This window comes from Cydia splendana, chromosome 4 (genome assembly GCF_910591565.1).
Source record: "Cydia splendana chromosome 4, ilCydSple1.2, whole genome shotgun sequence".
NCBI classification, from domain to species: domain Eukaryota; kingdom Metazoa; phylum Arthropoda; class Insecta; order Lepidoptera; family Tortricidae; genus Cydia; species Cydia splendana.
This window is the reverse complement of record NC_085963.1, coordinates 23,341,385-23,351,143: the sequence shown is the minus strand read 5'-3', so window position 1 is coordinate 23,351,143 and position 9,759 is coordinate 23,341,385.

Genomic DNA, 9,759 nt, shown 5'->3' with positions numbered 1-9,759 from the left:
ACCCTTCGTGCGCGAGTCCGACTCGCACTTGTTACACTGTGGCGAAGCCCCACAAAAATCTTGTAAAGCATTGATCGCTAAAACAAGGATAAAGAGAGTGAATAATTTATACCATTGATTGATTAGGATATCTCATGTCACAATGAACCGCGCCATATTTGTTTTGGATGTCCCCCATTATTTAACAGACAATAGTCGTGACGTAATACTTGAATTCCGAGGGTATGATTTAATTTAAATGATGGCCACAGATTAAAACAGATTGATAATTTTGCTTTAGCTTTCTTTTTATTATTTTTTCTCAGCCTTTTCCAAAGTTTGGCCAGGGACTGTCTCTTTTCAAACATAGACAGAATCATACTGTCTTTGTCTTACGCTAGTAATAATTTGACTGTAAAATACGTAATTAGCATTTGACATACATTGACTTTAGATTTTAGTAGGTAGACTTTAGTGGGCAATTCATGCCCTCTACTCTAGAGTAGAGGGCATGAATTGCCAGATAACTGCAAAGGAAACGCCACTGAAACGAACACCGCTTTCTTCACAAAAATGTGACCCCGAATTGAATCATACATATATGTATTAACAGCGAGTTTCACTTTCGTATTTGTAGTACTTACTATGTATCTAGGTACGGCTTTTTTATTAGTCCTAGAGGCAATCTGAATTTACTCACAATTCCTAGAGTCAATCCACTACGCTGTTATAATCTATGCAAGTACTTAACCCACCTACATAAATTTGAACTCGAAGCTAAATATTTTAGTACCCTGTCTACCTAACGTATTAGAACTAAATGTTTCGAAGTTCTCATGCACCTTACTGCGACAAGGCACCAAAACGTCGTTGAAAAGTCCGATAATGTCAGCTGGGCATATCTCACGGACGGACATCCGTTTGATAAGGACTAGTCATTTCAATTTTGCGTATTGATGAGAAGTTTTGGCAAAACAAATGTTATACCATGATTTGACAGTGTCCGAAACTAACAGGAAACAAAATACATTTATAGGTACTGATTAATATCAGGAAATGAAATTGTTTAGTTATATTAGTCGATAAAATTAAAATCAGACCTAATTTTTAAAATTTGACTATAGTGGTAAATTAGTTAAAGTTAAACCATGTAGGTATTCGAGTTCCAAAAATATCTGTCTAATAGGTATCTTCAAAGATTAAAGGGTCCCACAGATTAACAGTTCGCCGGACGATATCAACCTGTCAGTTAATCGCAAAAGGTGACAGTTCCGAACAACTGACAGGCTGATATCGGCCGGCGAACTGGTAATCTGTGGGGCCCCTTAAGATTAATAAAAGAAAACCGGACAAGTGCGAGTCGGACTCGCCCACCGATGGTTCCGTACTTTTTAGTATTTGTTGTTTTAGCGGCAACAGAAATACATCATCTGTGAAAATTTCAACTGCGTAGCTATCGCGGTTCATGAGATACAGCCTGGTAACAGACGGACGGACGGACGGACGGACAGCGGAGTCTTAGTAATAGGGTCCCGTTTTTACCCTTTGGGTACGGAACCCTAAAAATTGTAGACAAAAAAATCCAGGCCCCAATTTACCTTGCGGGACCCCCCGAACCTATTTCTTCAAGTACTTACCACCGGAATTGAAAAGCTCGGGAGAACTTTCATTAGTTTCGGAGACATGTCAGACATGTGACCTTTAACCCCATTCGGCTGCACAAACAGTAGTGGGGACAGGTTGGGAGGTCACGGTGTTTTGAAATGAGGAAGCTAGTATACAGTCATCTGCAATAATATGTTACTCTTCGAAGGCCGCAAAAATATGTGACACGCTCTTAATGGCTAATTGAAATTGAAATATACTCTAAGAGGCGAATAGTATATAGATTAACTAGACGCCGAAAACGCAAAATTAAAACTTGCTATTCTATACGCCTAATTCGTTTCAGGGTTGGTTTCATTCATATTAAAAGATGTAGGTACATTAAGACCTATGTAGGTACTTATTATTAGGTAAAGTATGGCTAAAGTTAAAAAGTAACATCCTGTTACCGCGTTATAATAAAATTAATTATGCGATTTACTTGTACCGCTCTGCATATTGACATTTGCGGAACATTCCTCCCACCGTACCAGTTTCCGACGTCATACATACTTTCTCCGGTCTGGTTACCACTGGGTATTTCTGCAAAGTTTCCAATATTTGTTCCCAGCTCAAACTACTTAAGTTTATAAAGATAAACGGTTCCCAAGTCAATCTGTCTTTGGGTGTCAATATTTCCACCAGTAGCCTTACCACGAGCCACGACTGCCAGTAGCAGTGTCAAACTGACATATTCGCTAACGTCTGCGTAAGTTACTTTCTATACATCTCGCAGTACGAGCGAGATGCATAGAAAGTTAATTACGCCCACGCTAGCGAATATGTCAGTGTCAAACTGGTGGCAGCCATATCGTAGGTAGAGTATGTGTGGAAAGAGAAGAGTCAGAGAATGTACGGGTTGCCTTACCTAACTTACCTTCCATCACGACTCTTTCCGCACAGACTCTAATAACCGTAATCTAAAGGTGGCCACTGACGAGCCTTCCAACAGTCCAAATAGCGTGGCTGCAATCCAAAATCAGTCCGTGAATGTCAAAAACGTACAATGTTTAATATTATGATGCCGTCCATTTGGATGAATCCATTGTAACGGCATCCACTTGGAAGGCTCGTCAGTGGCCTGCTTAAGACGGATGTATTCACCGTGTTGATAACGTTATAAACGCTATCACGACACTTAATATAATTAATTAATTACTATCACTTCGATGGTTACTATTTTTTTTTTATTAGCCTGGTTAAGTGTCCCACTGCTGGGCAAAGGCCTCCCCTCGCTTCCTCCACTCAACCCTGTCTTTTGTAGTTTCCCGCCAATCCGGATAAAATGCGTCCAAGTAGTCCCGCCATCTCCTTTTCGGTCTGCCTGTACTCCGGCTAGCACCATCTATGGTTACTAATACAGTTCATAAATTATTCTAGCGATGTTACTTTCGTATTTTTCAAAGCGCCATTGTTTCTAAAGGTTGCGAAGGGAAACTTTATAATAATAAATGACCCGTCCAGCCAATAATTGCGAGTACGTAGAAACACCAGCAAATACCAAGTTTTATACCTGGGCCTTATGACTCAGTCGGCCAATGAACCCGCACGCGGGTCCAACAGCTGCGGAACCACCCTGTTTCAGAAAACTATAAATGCCTGGAACAGATCAACACAATAATTATTGTGTATAATAAATTAAAGGATAATCCAGTGACTTGTTAATCTTATTTCATTTCATTTATTTCATATTGTATTGTCATGTACATTAGATGTTACATTATATATAGTCAGATCATGACACCCTGTTAGGGCACACAATTGTATTATTATTCTATTCTATTCTAGTCTATAAGGCAACATAATAACATTAATAACATTTACTTATTAGTAATAAATTAAATTAAAAATAAATGACGTCAAAGTCTTAAGGCTTCTATACACGTTGCAAGATATCGCATGCGATTTTCGATCATTGCTGGCTAAGTATTAAGCAACAGCAAGAGACTAAATGCGATTATCAGTGACGTTGGGAGAGGCCATTACTCCATTACTCCCAAAGTCCCAAATGCGTATGAATACATAGAGTATACCTCGATTGGTTTCAGTTGTTTTTAAAATTCGCGGCATTCCTGTAGTATAGGTAACATTTCGTTGGTCAGATTTCTTCATATCTTTCCTGTTTTCGTTTAACTATACTAGTAAAGTGCTAAGCGCCCATCAAATTGGCACGAAGCTGACGGCGCTGACGCATCTATCGGCACGTACACCGTAGGTTCCAAATCTTTTTTGGATCATTACATGTACATAAATGTCACTTTCGGACATGTCACAAATGTCCCATCAGATTTTTGTCGGCAAATAAGGGAGCCATGCCATGAATTATTAACAGACTAGTGTTAGTAGCGTTTATGAGCAACACTGAGGGAATGCATTAACTCCACTCGCATCAGAGGGCCTACCATGTTCGACGTGTTGCCTCTCTGTCGCACTTGTAATTTCGTACGTAAGTGTGACAGGGTGGCAACACGTCGAACGTGGTTCGCGGTAGGCCCTCAGATTTTAAATAATTCCATATCCTCACCACAAAGCAGGTCACGGGGTCATCTGAACACGCACTCTAAGGCCTTGACAATAGAGGCGTGTTCAGATACTTGTGAGCACCTTGACCGCTCCCATATATCTGATGACTGGACAAAGCCACAAAAGATGACCGCAAAATTTGATCGCTTCCGATCTAAACCTTCGAAAGCATATCGTTAGGTCGTTAGTCATGGCACAGTTCTTGGTAACCGTTCGGTTCCGAATATGGTGCGCAAAGCGGACCATTACGCCACCGGTAAGCCTTAGGGCTTCGAATCCTTTTATGATTTTACTCGGCGGATACCTTTTAGTATGGAGTATTCTGTTTAAATTCCACCTAGTTTTAAAGTCGCCGGGAAGAAGCTGGTACAGTCACCAGCAATAATATGTTACTCTTTGAAGGCTGCAAAAATATGTGACACGCTCTTATGGCTCTACCACGGCTCTACAAATAAGTTCGTGTCAGATATTATTGCGGCCTTCGTTGTGTAACATATTATTGCAGGTGACTGTACATAACATAACAATATTGGTCTATTTTGATTTGACATAACGGGATTATTGCCAATCTGCCGATCAAGATTAATGATACATCATGAACATGAAGTATGCCGATTAGTACTAACCTCCGCACTCATAACTGACAAATTGTAAATCTTATTGCAGAGGCATAAGGCCCACCATGGGTCAATTGTTTAATACCACAACACGATGACTCAACGAATGACTCAAGACCTGAAGTGTAAATCATTGCGCTCACTTATGGAGGACCTAAAAGGGCCCGCGATTTTATGAACCCATTGTACCTACATAACTGAGAAATATTTTGCGTTATTGGTTTGAGGTATGCAATGAGAATAATGAGGTTTCAAATTGGTACTTCATTGGAGTTGGGACGGTGTTGTTAGGTGGCCCGAAGAACATATTTAAATAAACAATATAATATGCCACTTTCAGAGCATGAGAAATTAAAATAATCTACATATGTATGTTTGTTCGCGTTAAACTCGAAAACTACTTAACGGATTTTCATGCGGTTGTTACCTACACTATAGAGTGATTATTGAGGAAGATTTATTAGATGTTCCACCCGTGCGAAGCCGGAGCGGTCGCTAGTAACTTATAAGTCTTATAACTTTATAAGTATGCTTGGATTAGACATTTCAAATCGTTCAATGAAAACGAATGTATGAAAATTTCCTCATATAGTGCCTCATTCGTCATCAAAATGAATATCAAGTCATCAAAATGAGCAAGACTGAAAAATAGCATTCTCTTGAACACTCGGGCGGGTCACAGACCGACCCAGATACAGCCCGTGCCGATATGCGTAGCTTAGAGCCAATTTGTTAGTTTGAATCGGTCCAAGCTAACTCTGCAGCGAGTTTGATAACAAAGAACGTGGAACGTGGAAGTGTTATGTTAACCCTTTACCAGGATAAGGGATATATATTTCCACATACGGCACTTCAAACATGTGTTCTATTCTCGATGAGTAAGACTGACATTCGATTGTCATTTTTGAAATGCCGGCCTGGTAAAGGGTTAAACGTCATAATTTCATAGACTTTTGACGTTTATGGTACCACTTTCACGCTCTGTGCTATCGAATTCGCTGCAGAGTTAACTTGGACCGCGGTTAGCACTTTAGCGCGTCTCTTTCAGTGTCATAACTCATAATCATGACTTTACAGTACTATGTAGGTACATTTACTACCATTTCCACTCACCATATAACATTGAATCTAACTTACTCCAGTATTGACGTAAATAGTTCCACAGATGATCTTATTAATCACCCAGACCCCCCTAGATTCACCAAACCACAAAATACTACGGGGATTTCTAAGACCGCTAATGACCTAACGGCATCTAAATAAATAAAAGAAGGATCTCTGTTACTATTTATAGAGACCAACTCGCGGCAGCCGGACCGGTGCCAAGCGCGTACACATTGTATGGTCGCCGTCAGATATATCGGAGCGGCCAAGGTGGACACAAATATCTGAACACGCCTCTATTGTCAAGGCGCTAGAGTGCGTGTTCAGATATTTCTGAGCGCCTCGGCCGCTCCGATATATCTGACGGCGACTCTATGTGTAGCAAATCGCAATAGATAGAAACTATTTTGAGACTTAAGTCGTGTATCGAAAGTAGAGAATAGAATGCATAGTTGAATTTTATCTTTTCGTTGACGAGATACAATATAGTATCAAAATGAAATTAAGTAGCAATTCTGAAGTTTATGATTAATTTGTATTGATTGATTTATTATTATTAGTATACCATACTGACATATTTACAATTGAAATAGACCTTTCTAAAATGGTATAAGTGTGAAATATAGTAGATTGTACAACAAGGGCATAAAATGACCCATTTTTACCCGAGGCAATTTTTTGGTCTGAGCGAAGCGAAGACCAAAGTAGTAGACGAGGCTAAAAATGGACATTTATGCCCTTGTTGTACACTCTGCTTTTCACTTCGATTGCGAGGAAAATATACAATATATCAAATATTTTAGGTTATTTTAACGTATTTATTCAAGACTAAAGAAAATTGTTCTTGGGCCGGTCGGAGGCGCGGGGCACGCCGATCGGGAGAGCGCCGGTCGGGGGCGCGCCGGCTGGCAGTTTGTATGGCAGAATTTGGACTTTATTGCTAAGTCAATAAGGGTCGTAATAGATGATTTTACTTTATGCTCTAGAGCATAAAATGCGATTTTATGTCGTCTACGCACGACATAAAGGTGCACTTTTTGAGCATGAGAAGTGAAAAGAAGATTAACGTGCCACGATAAATTAAGTCTGTTTTTTTTAATAGCCTATGTTGTGTCCCACTGCTGGGCAAAGGCCTCCCCTTTTTTCTGCCACTCATCACCTCGACGCTTTTCGCAGCGACTGGCGGGAGCTTGCACCAAACCGCGAAGTCTGTATAAAAAAAAGTATTGCACATATTTTGAATGCCTTGAAGCCCGCATACTTTGGCAGACGTCACAACTCACAAGTTATATTCTGAAATGTCATGTTTATATTTACTTGTGATGCAACTACTCGACACGGTAAATTAATATGAATAATTGAAGAATTTATAGTTGAAAGAAACGTTAAACGCAACTTCATGCGCGATTAAGGAAGGAAAATGGGCTTCCTCATACCTATAGGGATATGGGTGACGGCTTATGCTTTAAACGTTCCTGTTTATTTTATGTGTATTTTAAACATGAAACAAATGAAAACATGTTAACTTAAACGTAACATTTTTGTGCGTAAAAAACGTAGAACAATGTAATACCCATATAATACCATTAAAATCTGAAAATATCTATAGCAATAAGCAATAACCATCAATAACAGTTCGTGTGCAAGCAAGGTGGAAGCGGCTTATGCAGAATTAGGTTATCGCCGTTATAATTCAAAGCTTTTACTAGAAATGAGAGAAAAATATATCAATTCCCACACAACTCGATAAAGAACCTAAAGTTCCCATATTCGTCATTGACACACGTAAATACCACCCACGGTCTGTCAATATATTTCTTTCGTCTCATAAACAAGGTGGAATCTCCTGAGACAATTCAAATTTAGAACGAGAATGGAATGGGATTTCTGAACGGTCCAGATCTAGATGGCCAGTTCCAAGTTTGAATATATTTTAACATCAAAGGCAGTCTGTATCCAACGCGGGAAGAGGGCGGACGTCCCATACCCGTTTCCATCCATAAAGGATACGTGATATTTCGGGAGTGAAGTTTTGTTAATCGCTTTTGGATGCCTTGGTTACATAAAAGCCACATGTGTCATAAGTTTATGAACGTTTATTTTTAATGCATTCCCAAGTAGCACAGATTAGCTGTATAGCAGCCGCATAATGAAGTACGAATACGCTTGAAGCTGGAATATAAAAGCTGCATAAGAGCTGTATAAGCGTCTTTTCAGCTTTTATAACTCTTAAATGGGCACAAATTAGACAGCCTTAAGTTCACATAGCTACTTAAGAGCGTTGTAGCAGCAATTTATTGGAATTATAAGGGGTAACAGGAGTTATAAGAGGTGTATATTGGCTGGGTAAGAGACCACCAGTTACCCTTTATTCAGCTAATATGTCACATGTGCGCCCTAATACCGGGAAAGATTGACGTTGGGCTGAATAAAAGATAATTAATAACATACTTTTACACCTCTGCCTTAAAAATCAGCTATTATATTTAGTATAGTGACGACGAACGCAGAGGTGAATATATTTATATTGAAACAAAAACGTTAAGCGCAACGACACCATAAGTCATTTTGTTAAAGTGTTTAGTTAAATGTTTGTACATGATCTTTTATATATTAATGCGAGAAAGATGTTTGGGAATGCAAGTTTATTGACATTATATATATACATTATCTAAGAAAATTTCAGTGCGCCACGAAAATAATCAGTATTTATTTAAATTAATGATATAAATAAGCTATGTGTAAAAACTATTTCAGTGGTTTGGACAGAATTACGAGATAAACAGTTAATAATACGTTATAGGAAGTACTAAACTAATGATTTAGGTTAAGAACTCAGGCACAAAACCATATTGTTACCCTTAAAAGTTGGAAAAGCAATTTCAATTTTGTAGGTTATATACAATAAAATGGCGGTCAATGTTAAAAAGCAACGTGAACCGTTAAAATTCTTATATGCAGCATACGACTATTATATATCTGATAAAGATACTTAAGTGAACCACTATAAAGTCCAAGTCGTTATTTCGATACACTAGTGAACCTCTAAACAGTTATAAGGCATCTTATGAACGTTTTAACAGCCACTATGCAGACAGTCCCAATGGTAGTATAATAGGCTGCTTAGCGGTAAACATGTTCAGCGCTAAGCCGTATTATGCGCCACATGTGTTCGATTATACGTCTATTGGTTTCATAATAGTTCACTCGTTCTCCCTTATAATAAGTCAGTGAAATTAAAGCTGCTTTAGCGGTAAACATGTTCAGCGATAAGCTGTATTATGCGCCCATTGGGTTCCATTATACGTCTATTGGCTTCATAATAGTTCATTCGTGCTTCCTCAAAAAGTCAGAATAATAAAAGCTGCTTAGCGGTAAACATGTTCAGCTATAAGCTGTATTATGCGCCCCATGTGTTCCATTTATACGTCTATTGGCTTCATATTAGTTCGCTCGTGCTCCCTTAAAAGTCAGCGTAATAAAAGCTGCTTAGCGGTAAACATGTTCAGCGATAAGCTGTATTATGCGCCACGTGTGTTCCATTATACGTCTATTGGCTTCATAATAGTTCATTCGTGCTTCCTTAAAAAGTCAGCGTAATAAAAGCTGCTTAGCGGTAAACACGTTCAGCGATAAGCTGTATTATGCGCCACATGTGTTCCATTATACGTCCATTGGCTTTATATTAGTTCACTCGTGCTCCCTTAAAAGTCAGTGTAATAAAAGCTGCTTAGTGGTAAACATGTTAAGCGACAAGCTGTATTATGTGCCACATGTGTTCCATTATACGTCTATTAGCTTCATAATAGTTCACTTGTGCTCCCTTAATAAGTCAACGTAATAAAAGTCCACAATTACCTCCTTATACAGCACATGGCGTAATTTTATCCAC